Source organism: Malus domestica, chromosome 15 (assembly GCF_042453785.1).
Source record: "Malus domestica chromosome 15, GDT2T_hap1".
Classification (NCBI taxonomy): Eukaryota; Viridiplantae; Streptophyta; class Magnoliopsida; order Rosales; family Rosaceae; genus Malus; species Malus domestica.
Genome location: NC_091675.1, coordinates 43,412,981 through 43,427,923, shown reverse-complemented (window position 1 = coordinate 43,427,923; position 14,943 = coordinate 43,412,981). Strand labels below are relative to the sequence as shown.

The following is a 14,943-nucleotide window of genomic DNA, read 5'->3' as shown; positions in this document are numbered from 1 at the left end:
GCGTGTGTTGGTGGACACGGGAGCAACACACAACTTCATGACGTCGGAGGAAGCCACAAGGCTGGGCCTCCGAGTCACAAAGGAGCCTGGTAGCGTGAAGACGGTAAATTCCGCTGCCACCCCCATTGTTGGAGTTGCGCGTAATGTGCACGTAGACATTGGCACATGGAAGGGAACGATCGACTTCACCGTAGTCAAGATGGACGACTATGGCGTAGTCATTGGGTTAGAGTTCATGGACAAGGTACGAGCCTTTCCCATTCCCTTCTACAATATTTTCTGTAACCTAGCCGACGGAAGACAACCTTGCCTGGTGCCATTGGAAAGGCAAGCCAAGAAGTGTACCCAGCACTTGTCGGCAATTCAATTTGCCAAGTCTTGGAAGAAAGGCGAGGCCACATTTCTTGCAACCCTAATGTTGAATGAAGGGGAGGAGAAGCACGGGCCTTTGTCGAAACAAGTGGAAGACGTCCTTGTGGAGTTTGCGGACGTGATGCCTAAGGAACTTCCAAAGAAGTTGCCACCAAGGAGAGAGGTCGACCATGCGATTGAGTTGGAGCCTGGTGCTAAGCCTCCCTCCAAATCACCTTATAGGATGTCGCCACCCGAGTTGGAGGAATTGAGGAAGCAACTCAACGAGCTACTTGATGCTGGCTACATCCAACCCTCCAAGTCCCCATATGGTGCACCCGTCTTGTTCCAACGCAAGAAGGATGGTAGCCTAAGGTTGTGCATCGACTATAGAGCATTGAACAAGATTACCATCAAGAACAAGTACCCACTTCCGTTGATCGCCGACTTATTCGATCAACTTGGTGAAGCAAGGTACTTCACAAAGTTAGATCTTCGATCGGGATACTACCAAGTGAGGATAGCCCCTGGAGACGAATCGAAGACGGCGATGGTGACCAGATATGGAGCGTTCGAGTATAAAGTCATGCCATTTGGTCTAACCAATGCCCCCGCAACATTCTGCACATTGATGAACAAGGTATTCCATCCTTATCTTGACAAGTTTGTCGTGGTTTACATTGATGATATCGTTGTTTATAGCAAGACATTGGAGGAGCACGTCAAGCACTTGCGCATAGTGTTCAAGACCCTTCGGGAACATGAACTCTATGTCAAGAAGGAGAAATGCTCCTTTGCCACAAAAGAAGTAGAATTTCTTGGCCACAAGATAAAGGAGGGGAAACTTATGATGGAAAAGGGCAAGATCAAGGCCATTCAAGAGTGGGAACCGCCGACCAAGGTACCAACACTACGATCCTTTCTGGGGCTAGCCAACTACTATCGAAGATTCATTAAAGGGTATTCAGCCATAGTAGCACCCTTGACAGACCTTCTTAAGAAGAACAAGGCATGGGAATGGACGGACCGGTGTCAAGAGGCCTTTGAGAGGTTGAAGAAGGCCCTAATGGAGGAACCTGTACTAAGGTTGCCCGACCTTAACAAGCCATTCGAGTTACACACTGATGCTTCCGACTTTGCCATAGGAGGAGTGTTGATGCAAGAGGGACATCCGATAGCCTATGAAAGTCGCAAGCTAAACAATGCCGAGAAGAGGTACACGACCCATGAAAAGGAGATGACCGCCATCATCCATTGCCTTAGAGTTTGGAGGCATTACTTGCTTGGAACCCTATTCATCATCAAGACGGACAACGTTGCCACTAGCTACTTTCAAACCCAACAAAAGCTCACACCTAAGCAAGCAAGGTGGCAAGAGTTCTTAGCGGAGTTTGATTACAAGCTAGAGTACAAGCAAGGAAAGGAGAACGTGGTGGCCGATGCTCTAAGTAGACGAGTAGAGTTAATGGCTACGGTACTCAAGCCGCAAAGCCATCTCTTGGGCCGTGTCCGAGAAGGTTTATCACATGATGTCCAAGCCAAGAACATTGTGGAGTTTGTCAAGGAAGGGAAGACAAGAAGGTTTTGGCTTGAGGACGGCTTGCTATACACCAAGGGCAAGCGGATCTACGTCCCAAAGTGGGGAAGCTTAAGGAAAGAAATCCTTAAGGAGTGCCATGACTCAATGTGGGCAGGACATCCTGGCACTCACCGCACGTTGGCTTTGGTGAGCGATGCTTATTATTGGCCACAAATGCGGGATGATGTAGATTCCTACGTGAAGACTTGTCTTGTGTGCCAACAAGACAAAGTGGAACAAAGGCAACAGGGAGGACTGTTGGAACCACTTCCCACCCCATCAAGACCATGGGAGTGTCTAACCATGGATTTCATCACACATTTGCCCAAGTCTGATGGATGTGGATCTATCTTCGTCGTGGTCGATAGATTCACCAAGTATGCCACTTTCATACCCGCACCTGTGGAGTGCACAGCCGAAGTAGCTGCACGCTTATTTCTAAAGCACGTGGTGAAGTATTGGGGTGTTCCGAGGAGCATAGTCAGTGATCGAGATGCTCGCTTCACGGGTAGATTTTGGAAGGAGCTCTTCAAACTACTTGGCTCGAAGTTAGACTTCTCCACAGCTTTTCATCCCCAAACTGATGGACAAACGGAGCGGGTTAATGCATTGTTGGAGACTTATTTGCGGCACTATGTTAGTGCCAATCAACGAGATTGGGCTAAGTTACTTGATGTTGCCCAATTCTCTTATAACTTGCAACGTTCGGAGTCGACGGGGAAAAGTCCGTTCGAGTTGGCTATAGGGCAACAACCCTTGACCCCGAACACGGTCGTGACTGGCTACACGGGGAATAGTCCAGCCGCTTTCAAAACCGCTAAGGAGTGGCAATTAGCCCACGAACTTGCTCGAGCTCATTTGGAGAAGGCTTCAAAGAAGATGAAGAAATGGGCGGATCGCAAGCGAAGGAATGTGGAGTTCCAAACTGGCGACCAAGTCTTTGTGAAGCTCAATGCGTCTCAGCACAAGAGTACTCGTGGCTTGCACAAGAGCTTGTTGCGGAAATATGAGGGACCATTCCCTATCATCAAGAAGGTTGGCAAAGCCGCGTATGTTGTGGAACTCCCACCCCGCTTCAAGTTTCACCCGGTGTTCCATGTAAGCAACTTGAAGCCTTATCATGCAGACAATGAGGAACCAAGCCGAGGTGAGTCTCATCGAGCACCTCCTTTGATGACGGAGGCATTTGACAAAGAAGTGGAGAGCATTGAAGCCAAGCGTGTCGTGGTGCGACCAAGACAACCAAAGCATGTGGAGTACTTCGTCAAATGGAAGGGGCTACCATACTCCGAAGCAACATGGGAGAAGGAGACGTCCTTATGGCAATATAAGGACTTGATTCAGACATTCGAGAGGCAAGAGTCGACGAGGACGTCGACGGCTTAAGTGGGGGAGGATGTCACGGGCCGCATGTTAAAAACAAAGAAAATGCCCAAGACATCATATATCTAAGCCCATGAAGCCATGTCTTCATGGAAGCTTCTGGAACGTCCCGGAGAAATCAAGAACGTGGCGGAGCATTCAAGATAATCTAGGGCATTCCGGAACATTCCACACAAGTGTACATATTTAAGCCTCACCTAGAATAATCTAGATTAGGCAAGTTGTATCTAGAACTATGCTAGATATTTTTGGATGTAAGTAGGGGATTCTAGAACCCTCCATTGAGGAGGTGACTTAGGCCTATAAATAGGAGGTAAGGCCATTTGGCCAAACCATCCAAGAATCCAAGAATTGTAAGCAATTGTAAAGTTCTCTTAACTTTCAATACAAAGCTTCATTTCTCCCATCTTCTAAGTGATCTTAGCATTCTCCAAGCTATCTTAGCTTCTTTGTGATTCGATCCGGGGAAGCGAGGCTTCGAAGGCTTACTTAGCTTGTTCATCGAGGTATTCAAGTCTAAGTGCCGCACGGGCGGAAGGCTTAAAGAGTCATCCCGTGACACTTGGCAGCCTTGGATAGGAGAATGATTAGTCAGCTTAATAACAAGACCTCCAACTCTGACGTCTTCAAACAATTATTGTTGAAAGGGTTATCAAAACCGTCCGTTAAGAATTGTATCTATCTTATGACCACATCTGGGGCTAAAGGTAGTGTGGTAAGTTTCTAGTGTTAACTTCATACTTTATTCTTTTTATGAGTAACGTGCAGCATGATAGTGCAGTATTAGAATACTAAAGAGTAAGTTATGTTTTTGACATTACTATAATTGAGCATATATACTTTATTCTTCTGTTCATAATTGTCAATTATTCTGATACATGGTCATTTTGTTTGTCATTTTGTTTTTCATATTTGTAGGTCGTTTTTGAAATGGAGGACATATCCCTTGAGGTCAGTGCCTACTTAGAGGAGACCTTAGCAAGCCGGTACAAAGATTGGAAGAGCGCTCTTCACAAGCATTTTCAGCTATGGGAATCTCCGGAGATTGCTCGCCTAAGAGGTCAGGTTGTGGCCCAGGGCGACCACATTAGGGCCCAGGACGAGAGGATGAATATGATTGTTCAGGCCTTAGCGATGTTCGGCCTCCAAATCCCGACGATGCCAGCACCTAATGTTGCTCCACCTTCGACTTCCTAGCCATTTCGCCCAGACGATACCGAGTAGCATGATGTATTAAACTTAGAAGACTTGTAGTTTTTTATTTTTTTGTTTGGACAAACGTACATTTTCATATATTCTATAATTAATTACTTTTTCTTGGTTTATTAATTATTGTTTAGAATTTAATTATAATATTTATTAAAAATTAAATAAAAAAATATAAATGACACAAAAAAAAAAAAAAACTTTGCGCGACGTAGTGCCTACCTACGTCGCGCAAAGCAACTTTGCGCGACGTAGGTAGTCACTGCGTCGCGCAAACCCTTCCTTCACTGCCTTCGCGCGACGGTTCTTGCGCGACGAAGGTTCGTTGGGCTAATTTTTGGGCGACGTATTTTTTACTTTGCGCGACGACGGTCCTACGTCGCGCAAAGTCTTTTTTGTACTAGTGCATAGGAACCCACTGGCTACAATTTCTAGTGTATACTGCATACAAAGAAGAAACTAGAGTTGGAAGACATAACAATTTGTAATTCATTGGTTTCTTTTTTTTCTTACAGGAATAAAAGCTAATGGCATGACACGCAAGTAATCCATAGTGTTGAAATTACATTCTCACCTACAAGCATCCCTTAGGTGAGAGAGATTTGGTTTTCCTTGTTCATCTATCCTTCTCATCAAGCATTTTTGAAAGGTGTTATGTTCTTTTGGTCACAGGGTAACCAACACTCATGTTCCTTCACTGTTGGGATTTAATACTAAGAGATGAAATTAAAACGTTAAAATTACATTAATTTTTCTCCAACCCTTAGTACTGAATCCAAATGAAAGTGATGATTCATTTTTTTATTGTGACTAGGTGAACATTTATGCTTCAAATGAGGCTTTGTGCTAGATTATTTGGTATAGAGTGATCTCTCTTTCTTGAGAAAATTTAAATATAATAAGTTCTATATAATTACTTCGCGATGAGAGAACAAGAACAGTGTTGCATACAAATTCCAATCATGTATTTACTTCTGAGACGCTTTGTTTGATTAATGATAATTTTTAAGTGTTACTGATACACGTAGTGTTATTAATCCTCTCATGTTATAGTTATTAATTTTCATACAAATTCCGGTGATATACTATCAAGGACGAAGCTACAGAAGGGCAAGAAGGGTGGTTTCGCCCATCTGGTCTCGTCGGAAGTTCTGGGTTTACTACAGTTCTGGTTTCGTTGTTGCTGAGCAGCTTTGCTGTGCGTGAGGGTTTAAAATTTTTTTTGGTAAGGTTAGGACAAAACGACGGCGTTTAGGTCCTGGTTAATTCTTTTTTAGAAAATTCCCATTAGTCGGATGGCACCGTTTCATTGGCTAGTTAAATTTTTTTTGAAAATTCCCACTTTCGAAACCAATCAAATAGCAATACCAAGAAGTTGTGCTCCCAAAATTGGAATTCAATTTTTGCCCCTTCAAAAAGTCAAAGGATCTCTCCAAACCACAAACTATAAATCGATATATGCCTATAAGAGCAGTTCCACCTTGTCTAAGGCTCCATCGGGCTATCCACTATGATATCCACTTAGTGAACAGTAACTGCCTTTTGCATCTCCATCCTTACACTAAATAGCCCTGGAATAAAATATTTTTTTTAAATAATACAAAATAATTTTATTTATAATTTCGTATAGGATTTTTAATCGGTCTCGTTGTACCACTTTCTATTAAAAAATTAATTAATTAAATATTAAAAAAACAAAAAACCAAAATAAACACCCACACCCAGATTTTCAACCTGTGTCCCCCTCCTCCCCCCTCCCCCCCAATGCACCCAAACCCTCCTCGCCTCTCTTCCTCCATCTTCACCACCCCACCGCTGCCTCTCTTCCTCCATCTTCACCATCCCACCCACCTCAGCCTCCATCAACAGCCCCGATCTTCCCCACTACCTAACCAAACTCTCCCTCTCTCTCTCTCTCTCTCTCTCTCTCTCTCTCTCTCCCCAAAAACAAATCCCAAATCGTGCGATTTGGGCATGCTAGTGGAAAGAAGGGGATCACGAGTGCGTGAGGGCAAATGCGGTGTGGGGTGCGGCGTCAACTAGGGTGGATGAGGGATTGGATCTCTGCCATTTGTCTGTGGGTGTTCATCAGCCTCGGCGACGAACTCCAGTGAGAGTCGTTGAGTTCGAAGCTTACTGGGTTTTATAATGTTTTTATTTTTTTTTGACTTTTTTTATTAATATTTAATATTTTTATTAATTTTATATTGTGACTAACGTCAGCCCACGTCAAGTTGCCTTCGGGCTCTCAAGCTAGCAACTTGTGTCGAACCTCTCCCTCGGGCCCGCTCGAGCTCCATCGCTAACACACACTGGACCATGTCCCTCGGGCTATCTGGCTCTGTTCCAACGCCAGTCCACCGAGCATTAGCCCAAGGTGGAACTGCTCTAAGGGTTCCAACTCGTTACAAGAAAAGAGATTTTATTCAAAAAAATATAAGTGGAGTTTACTTTTGAGAGAATTATTTCAAATTTGGAACATCATTCATACTAACATATGTACTGACTACTAGTTAGTCATTCTAAATAGTTCAAACTTGAATAACACAATATATTTCGAAACTTTCTAGATTTTGTGATATATTCCTAGTCCTATTCCAATTTCAATTTCAATTTTGAGACAACATATGTTGTTTTACCCTGTATTCCGGGCACATTGAAGAACCTCTCCACATATATTAAGGTTGATTATGTTTGTATCAGGAGCCATATGGATTCCATGGTCAGACAGCCGGACATGGAATTTCTACCTTAACAGTGGATGGTAAATTTGCAAATTAATCACTAAATTTCAAACACCTATTTTCTTAGTGAAAAAGGATTGGGCTAGAATATTACTTTAGGTTATCCCCTTCCAAAAAATTTGACATCTTGCCCATGATTCCTTTGGATGGATCTACAAGACAACAGGGTTGTTGTACCTTCTTGTTTTTGTTTTTTTGATAATAAGTTAATTATGCAACTTTTTCATAACATAAAATTTTATAGGCAACAATTATAACTTGTTTGTATTAAAAAATTATGAACGACACTAATATTGTCTACTATCTAAAAGAGTTTGATTGTCTACATTTTTTTTAGACCGTTTATCTTTTAAAATTTCGCCCATCCTCTCCATGATTCCTAGCTTTGCCCCTGCACACTGTGACGTAGTACTATTAATCCGTTCATGTTATAGTTATTAGTTTGCATACAATTTCTAGGAAAGAGATCCATGATCTCTTTCACCAAGGCCACCATATCAAGTAGGCCTGGCAAACGGATCGTGTTTGTCGTATTCGTGTCGTTTTCGTGTAACACCTGTTATCTTAACGGGTCATGTCGTGTCACACCCGTTATCTTAACGAGTCCTTAACATGTCGGGTCACTTTACCCAACGGACCCGTTATGACCCATTATGACTGTTAAGAAAAATATATATATTTTCTTAAATTTGCACATACCACACATTGCCACATAAATATTACTTCAAAACATTAAAACACATTTGTCGTTTAAGTACTACATATACACTTGAAAATAAGAGTCTAATAAACAAACATCCATACACTACTAGTCTATCACAAAATATTAAATGTGCAAGGATATGCAAAATGAAGGAGTTTTTGTTTTCAAGGTTGTGAAGCCTTTCTCGAAAGTTTAAACCTTGCCAATGGAAAGCAAAGCTTGCATGTTATTCATTTTACAAAATCCTCAATTTTCATCAATCATCATGACATAAGATTTTGTGGTATCCACTAGTGTAAATATTTTAAATGAAGATCAAATTTATTCATTGTATTCATATAGGGTCAAGGAGTGTAACTGCAAAAAATCACCAAAATCGAAGTTAAAATAACCGTTAAATCGTGATTTTTCGTTGATAACCGTCGAAAAGTTTTGTCCCGTTACTTGATCTCTGAATGTTTGTTTTTTTTGCAATTTTTGGCATATGCGATCTTGAAGTATATACAAATATGTTTGACGGTTGGATCGTTGAAACTAGTTTCGTATAATGCGTATCGCATCAAAACAATGGATTCATTAACACTTAAGAGTTTATTCATACTTTCACTAAGTATAACATAAGATTTTGTTGTATCCACTAGTGTAAATATGTTAAATTGAATATCGAGTTCATTCATAGTATTCATATATGGTCAAGGAGTGTAGCTACAAAAAATAAAAAAATCGGAGTTAAAATAACCGTTAAATCATGATTTTTTGTTTATAACCGTCGAAATTTTTTGTCCTGTTACTTGATCTCTGAATGTTTATTTTTTGCAAATTTTGGCGTAAGCAATCTTGAAGTATATACAAACATGTTTGATGGTTGGATCGTTAAAACTAGTTTCGTAGAATGCATATCGCATCAAAACAATAGATTCACTAACACTTAAGAGTTTATTCATACTTTCATCAAGTATAACATAAGATTTTGTAGTATCCACTAGTCTAAATATTTTAAATTGAAGATCGAGTTCATTCATTGTATTCATATAGGGTCAAGGAGTGTAGCTGTAAAAAATCATCAAAATCAAAGTTAAAATAACCGTTAAATCGTGATTTTTTGTTGATAACCGTAAAAATGTTTTGTCCCGTGACTTGATCTCTGAATGTTTATTTTTTGCAAATTTTGGCGTATGCGATCTTGAAGTATATACAAACATGTTTGACTGTTGGATCGTTGAAACTAGTTTCGTAGAATGCATATCCCATAAAAACAATAGATTCACTAACACTTAAGAGTTTATTCATATTTTCATTATGTATAACATAAGATTTTGTGGTATCCATTAGTGTAAATATTTTAAATTGAAGATCGAGTTCATTTATTGTATTCATATAGGGTCAATGAGTGTAACTATAAAAAATCATCAAAATTGGAGTTAAAATAACGGTTAAATTGTGATTTTTCGTTGATAACCGTTGAAAAGTTTTATCCCACTACTTAATCTCTGAATGTTTTTTTTTTTTTTGCGATTTTTTGCTGATGTGATCTTGAAGCATATACAAATAAGTTTGACGGTTGGATTGTTGAAATTAGTTTTGTAGAATTCGTATCCCATCAAGTTCAATGGTGTATGTATATATATTTATTAAGTAGATTTAAATTTATTTATGTACGTATAAAACTTAAGAAATTGAATGGTATATATATTTAAACCAATCTAATGGTCACCAATTTTTAATATTTAATTTAATATATATATATATATAATTATTATAGTTTTTGTTAAATTAATATATATAAGTATTATAGTATTTTTAAGGGTTATAAAATTATAAAATTATAAAATTAATATTTTACTTATCGTGTATCGTGTTACCCATGTGTATACCCGAACTAACCCGTTATCTTAAAAGGTGCTTATTGGGTTACTCGATAACAACCCGATTCGTTATCGTGTCGACCCGAAAACTTGTTAATTTCATATCGTGTCGTGTCGGGTTATCGGGTCGTGTCAGGAATTGCCCGGCCTAATATCAAGTGATTTGGGCATTTGAAATTTGATCCAACGGCTAAAAACATGGGTTCCCTTTATAAGTTATAATAATTTTAGTCATTGAATTAAATTTTAAAAGTCCGGATCACTTGAACTTAGATGAAAGAGAACCGGAGAGGATCTCTTTCCCAATTTCCAGTCATATATTAACAGCTTTTCTGATGTGACTGCTCATGTCGTATGGGAAATGAGAGTCTATGTTAAATAATTTTTTGATCTGACTTTGCTGACATCAAGGAAAAAAATAAATTATACGGAGAATAAAAAAAAAAGACGAAAGGTGTTTAAGGCACCATAAATAATTAATGAGGTGCTTTAGGTACCTCAAATGATTCATGTGTTAATGAATTAATCATTTTCACTTAGCTCCACTCATTGTTGCAGATGTTTTCATATCTACTTCTCAAAAGTAAATATTCAGTGATTCATGTGTTAGCTAATTAATCATTTTCATCCACTCCTTATTCGAGGAAAAGTTTTCGACTTATTTCTCAAAGAGCAATATTAAGGAGAGTAAATTTAAAGACAAAATTTATCAATGTATCACCAATAAAAAATGAATATGTTTATCAACATTTAAGTAATAATTCAATTATTTACTTGGAACCTTCAACATAAAACGCATATCTAACAAGCAATCGGTTCGGACATTCAAATCAAATATAAACATGAAATACTCATTAAGATTTTATGAAAAGCCTTAGAAAAACCATGCAACCCTTAACACGTGGTGTTCATCCTAAATGAAATTACAATTATTAAATCATAAAAAGCGATCACCAATTTCAAGGAACATTTCGACCAAAATTGCATCGAATTAGTTTTCTAAATATCCTAATGGTCATAAATTACTAAGACAATTAGATAGTTTAAAACAATGATTAATAATTCAAAACATGCATACATAATATCATAAGTAAATTGAAAAGAAATTACATATTCTTGCTAAGACTCGTGGCCTCGCCCTAGTAAAAGAAACTAGCTACGAACAATCATAAAACAAAATATTATTAAGAACTTGGAAAGAAAACACATTGAAAGTAAATTTCAATCGTCAAAAGCTCTCTAAAGTAGTTTCTCCCTTTTACCATAATGACTAAATAGCCTTATTTATACTACTACAAACTCAAACCCTACCTAGAAAAAGGTCTTAGAAAAAAACCAAGAAACATAATAAAATAATAAACTAGCAAATAAAATGTTTCCTATTTGAACTGAAATTCGGACTTATCAGAAAACCAGACTTTTCACCGATCAAATCAACTCCGATTGGTCTCAAAAGGTGTCTTTTCAAAGCTTAAGTCGTCCCTAACAAATTCTCAGAAGTAATCTTCTTGAAAATATATCATCTTGACCTCCAAAATACCCACAATGTCCAAAAAGTTAATTTGACAAAGCTACACGCTGTGCCTTTATTTCATTACCACGGTCAAACGGCTTAGTACAATCATCTTAAAAAAACTCTCAAACCTCCTACAATTGGAATCGCTCTAAAATTCGTCCGTTTGATTATCTTATGCTCAAGAGAAAGTCGCTCCAAAATTCATTTTGAAGTTTTTTGGTTTTCAACATTTCATACATAAAGTTTTTTTCATCCCAGTGGTATCTAAAATCATAATTCTAAGACACTTTCATACTTCCGTTAAGTTTTCCGTTAGAATCTCTGTTAACTGATGACGTGGTGCCTATGTGGACAATGATTGGGCGCCATGAGTCAATCTGAGTCCACGTGGATATTAGAAGATTAAAGAAAAAAACTAAAACAAAAATTTAGAATTTAAAAAACTAAAAACCAAACCTAAACCTAAAAAATTTAAAATTGCAACCATCTCTGCACCCAACCTTCTGCCTCTTTCTGTTTCTTCTTCTCCATCCAACACAGAAAGCCATCAGCCGCACCGCCTAACCCAACCCACTTGTTCCTCCCAGTCCACTGAGACCATCCAAGCCGCTACCTAAGCCACCATCCTTTGGAAAACTGCTTTGCTTCGCTCGTTGAAAAGGCTGCTCCTCTCTGTGCTCTGGTCCAAGTCTAATCCCAACAACAACAAAAAAATCAGAACCCTAAAAATTCCAATTCTAGAGAGAGTGGACAAATTTCGAGGGGCTTGAGAAATCAACGACAGAAGAGACGGCGTCGTCGAAGCAAATGTCTTTGTCGCCGAGATCACAAAACTCGGATCTGTCCCTATACCCTTTCAATTTCTCCTCCGCTACAAAGCCCAAGCCCACCACCGTCGCTTCCAATTGGCTCCATGACTGTTGGCAGCGTCCTCTACCCCTCCAACCCCACCTGCATGACCGACGCCACCTTCCTCGACACCCAAATAACACTACTCGACGCTGCTGCAAAAATTAATGGTTCATCAGCGCTGCTGCCCAAGACCGTCAATGAAGTTTTGCTAGAAATTGTCTGGCAAGAGTTGGAAGGAGTGTAAAGATGATTTTGTGCTTGTGCCGCCGTCGCCGGAGATGAAGAGATTGTGCAGCGGACTATTTTCCTTCAATCATATCTCGGTCATCTCATTCGGGTTGATTGATATGGTCGAAGGGTTGGTAGTTGGGTTTGTAAATTGTGCGAAGAGGAGGGCGATGGCCAAGGGGGCAGTTTTAAATTTTTTAGGTTTAGGTTTGGTTTTTAGTGTTTAAAATTAAAAAAAAAATTGTTTTAGTTTTTTTTCTTTTTTAATATCCACGTGAACCCAGATTGACACGTGATGCTCAATTATTGTCCATATGAGCACCACGTCATCAATTAACAGAGATTTTGACGAAAAACTTAACGGATGTATGAAAGTGTCATAGAATTATGACTTTAGATACCGGACTAGGATGAAAAAAACTTAATTTGTGAAATGTTGAAAACCAAAAAACTTCATGAAAGTAAACTCAGATTATTATGCAGTGGTGGACTTATTGGCATTAGGTCTTTCTTCCCTGCAAGTCATCCATTTAATAATAAGATAAAAAAATTCCTATCCTCTCGCGATGAGATTATTATTGTTAGGATAACAATTCATCAACTAGAAAAGTTTTTGATCCCACAAAAACTTGTTGGATATATTCAAAAGTACTTGCAAATACTTTCTAGAATTTGTGTTGTTTTCACACGTTTTATACCAACGATATTAGGGTTGTGGAGAAACTTAGGACAAAAATCAGACGCATAATAAATGCTCTTAATCGCTTTGAGTATCACAATTTAACCCTCACATTTAACAAATATATATATTTTGAAATATTTTTATTAATCACAAGCAATATTACTATTGCTTTAAGCTCAATGTACTAAAAGACGATAGTCATTTGTCGGGCAGTGAGTTTAGAGAAAAAAAAATGGTGGGGACCATTTAAAATAAGAGAGTTTTAACAAAACACTCTCTGGTACTATTCACCAAGGGCGGATCCACAGTGGGGTCAATGGGGTCACACGACCCATTGGAAGCCATGGAAATAACCTTGGAGCTGCTGATGCGACCTCTTGGAGCTACACACCATGTGGTTGACGAAATGTCTGAAAGAAGAAGAAAGAGGTCGCTTGCAGGTTGAAGAAGAAGGAGGTTGCTGGCGCGTTGATAGCCTCCTCGGACTTTGAGAGAGAACTCGCAGCCTCCGGTCTCGACCGAGCAACAAGCAAAATGCCGAAGCAGATCCATGAGATCAAGGATTTCCTTCTAACTGCAAGAAGGAAGGATGCCCGCAATGTCAAAATCAAGAGGACCAAGGATGCTGTCAAGTTCAAGGTTCGGTGCTCCAAGTACCTTTACACACTTTGTGTGTTTGATTCCGAGAAGGGCGACAAGTTAGCAATCTCTTCCTCCAGGTTTGAACGTTCAGGACCTTTGAACAAGGATTTTGGAGTAGCTGGTCGCACTATCCTACCAAGACTCGATGAAATGACGATATGCATGCCGTTTCTGTTAAAAAAAAGTTGCGCGCTGCGCGCTATCCTTATTGACCCCCCTAACATTATTTCCTGGATCCGCCACTGCTATTCACTATACTTTTATTTTTCATTTTTCATTAAATTTAATTAATTAATTTTTTTTTTTACTTTTTGTTAGTTTTCCTTCAAAATAAGGGGTGCTTTAATGAAATGAGCTTAAGCAAACTTCTTTTTAACAAAAAACCACCTAGTAACTTTATTTAATAATAAAGACTTAAATTTTAATGAAAAGTACTTCAAATTTGATGATAAGGAAAAAAATATTATGAATATACTTCTAGCATTTGTTTGATTGTATAAATCATTTGTGGGTTTATTTAGGATACTCGATTGGACAATTGGAGAATAACACATTATAAATAATGGCACAAGGATTGGAGAATAATACACATAATTCCTCAACCCACTTTTTTCCATCTCTCTCTTCCCTTGTGTCGCACCTCTCTCTCCTTTTCTCATAGAAAATATGTCACAACACGTTATCAGCACAATCTTGACGCTACGCTAAGGATAATTCATCTAGCTTCAATCAGGGGAGTGCTACCCTTTAGTTATTCTTATTCGATTTTTTTTTAAAATTTTTTGTCAAAAGATAGTTCTTATTTGATTTTATTCATATACTTTTATCAATTCAATTTAGTACTAGTTTGGCATTGAGGTATTTTAAAATAAAACTGCTTACTTTTTAAGTTTTTTTATGTTTAAGGTGTCTGGTAAACTCCAAAAAAAAAAAGAATTATTTTGGAAGCTTTGGTGATTGACGGCAGAAATCATCAGAAAAGCTGTAGAAGCTAAATGGTGCTTTGGAAAACTAGAATCTCTAACTCTCGTTCAATAACACCTTCGTCGTTTTTACAAAAATACAAGCCTTGTCATTAACACTCAAGCTAGAATCTCCGACTCTCGTTCGCCCCCTGCATTGGAACCTAGGACCGCAGTCGTCCCACCCACTCCCGCTCAACACCAACCATCAAACCTGCACCAACGTTCAT

General features: G+C 38.8%; 1 long non-coding RNA gene and 1 pseudogene across 1 annotated transcript; both read left to right on the top strand.

Annotated features, from left to right (window-relative positions):
• The first annotated feature begins 3,694 nt into the window (after positions 1–3,694).
• LOC139191979 (uncharacterized) lies at positions 3,695–4,642 on the top strand. The gene is made up of 2 exons (XR_011575779.1): positions 3,695–4,028; positions 4,232–4,642. It is a non-coding gene; the product is annotated as an uncharacterized lncRNA (long non-coding RNA).
• An 8,940-nt stretch (positions 4,643–13,582) lies between these two features.
• LOC114821579 (large ribosomal subunit protein eL38z/eL38y-like) lies at positions 13,583–13,866 on the top strand (annotated as a pseudogene).
• Positions 13,867–14,943: the final 1,077 nt, after the last annotated feature.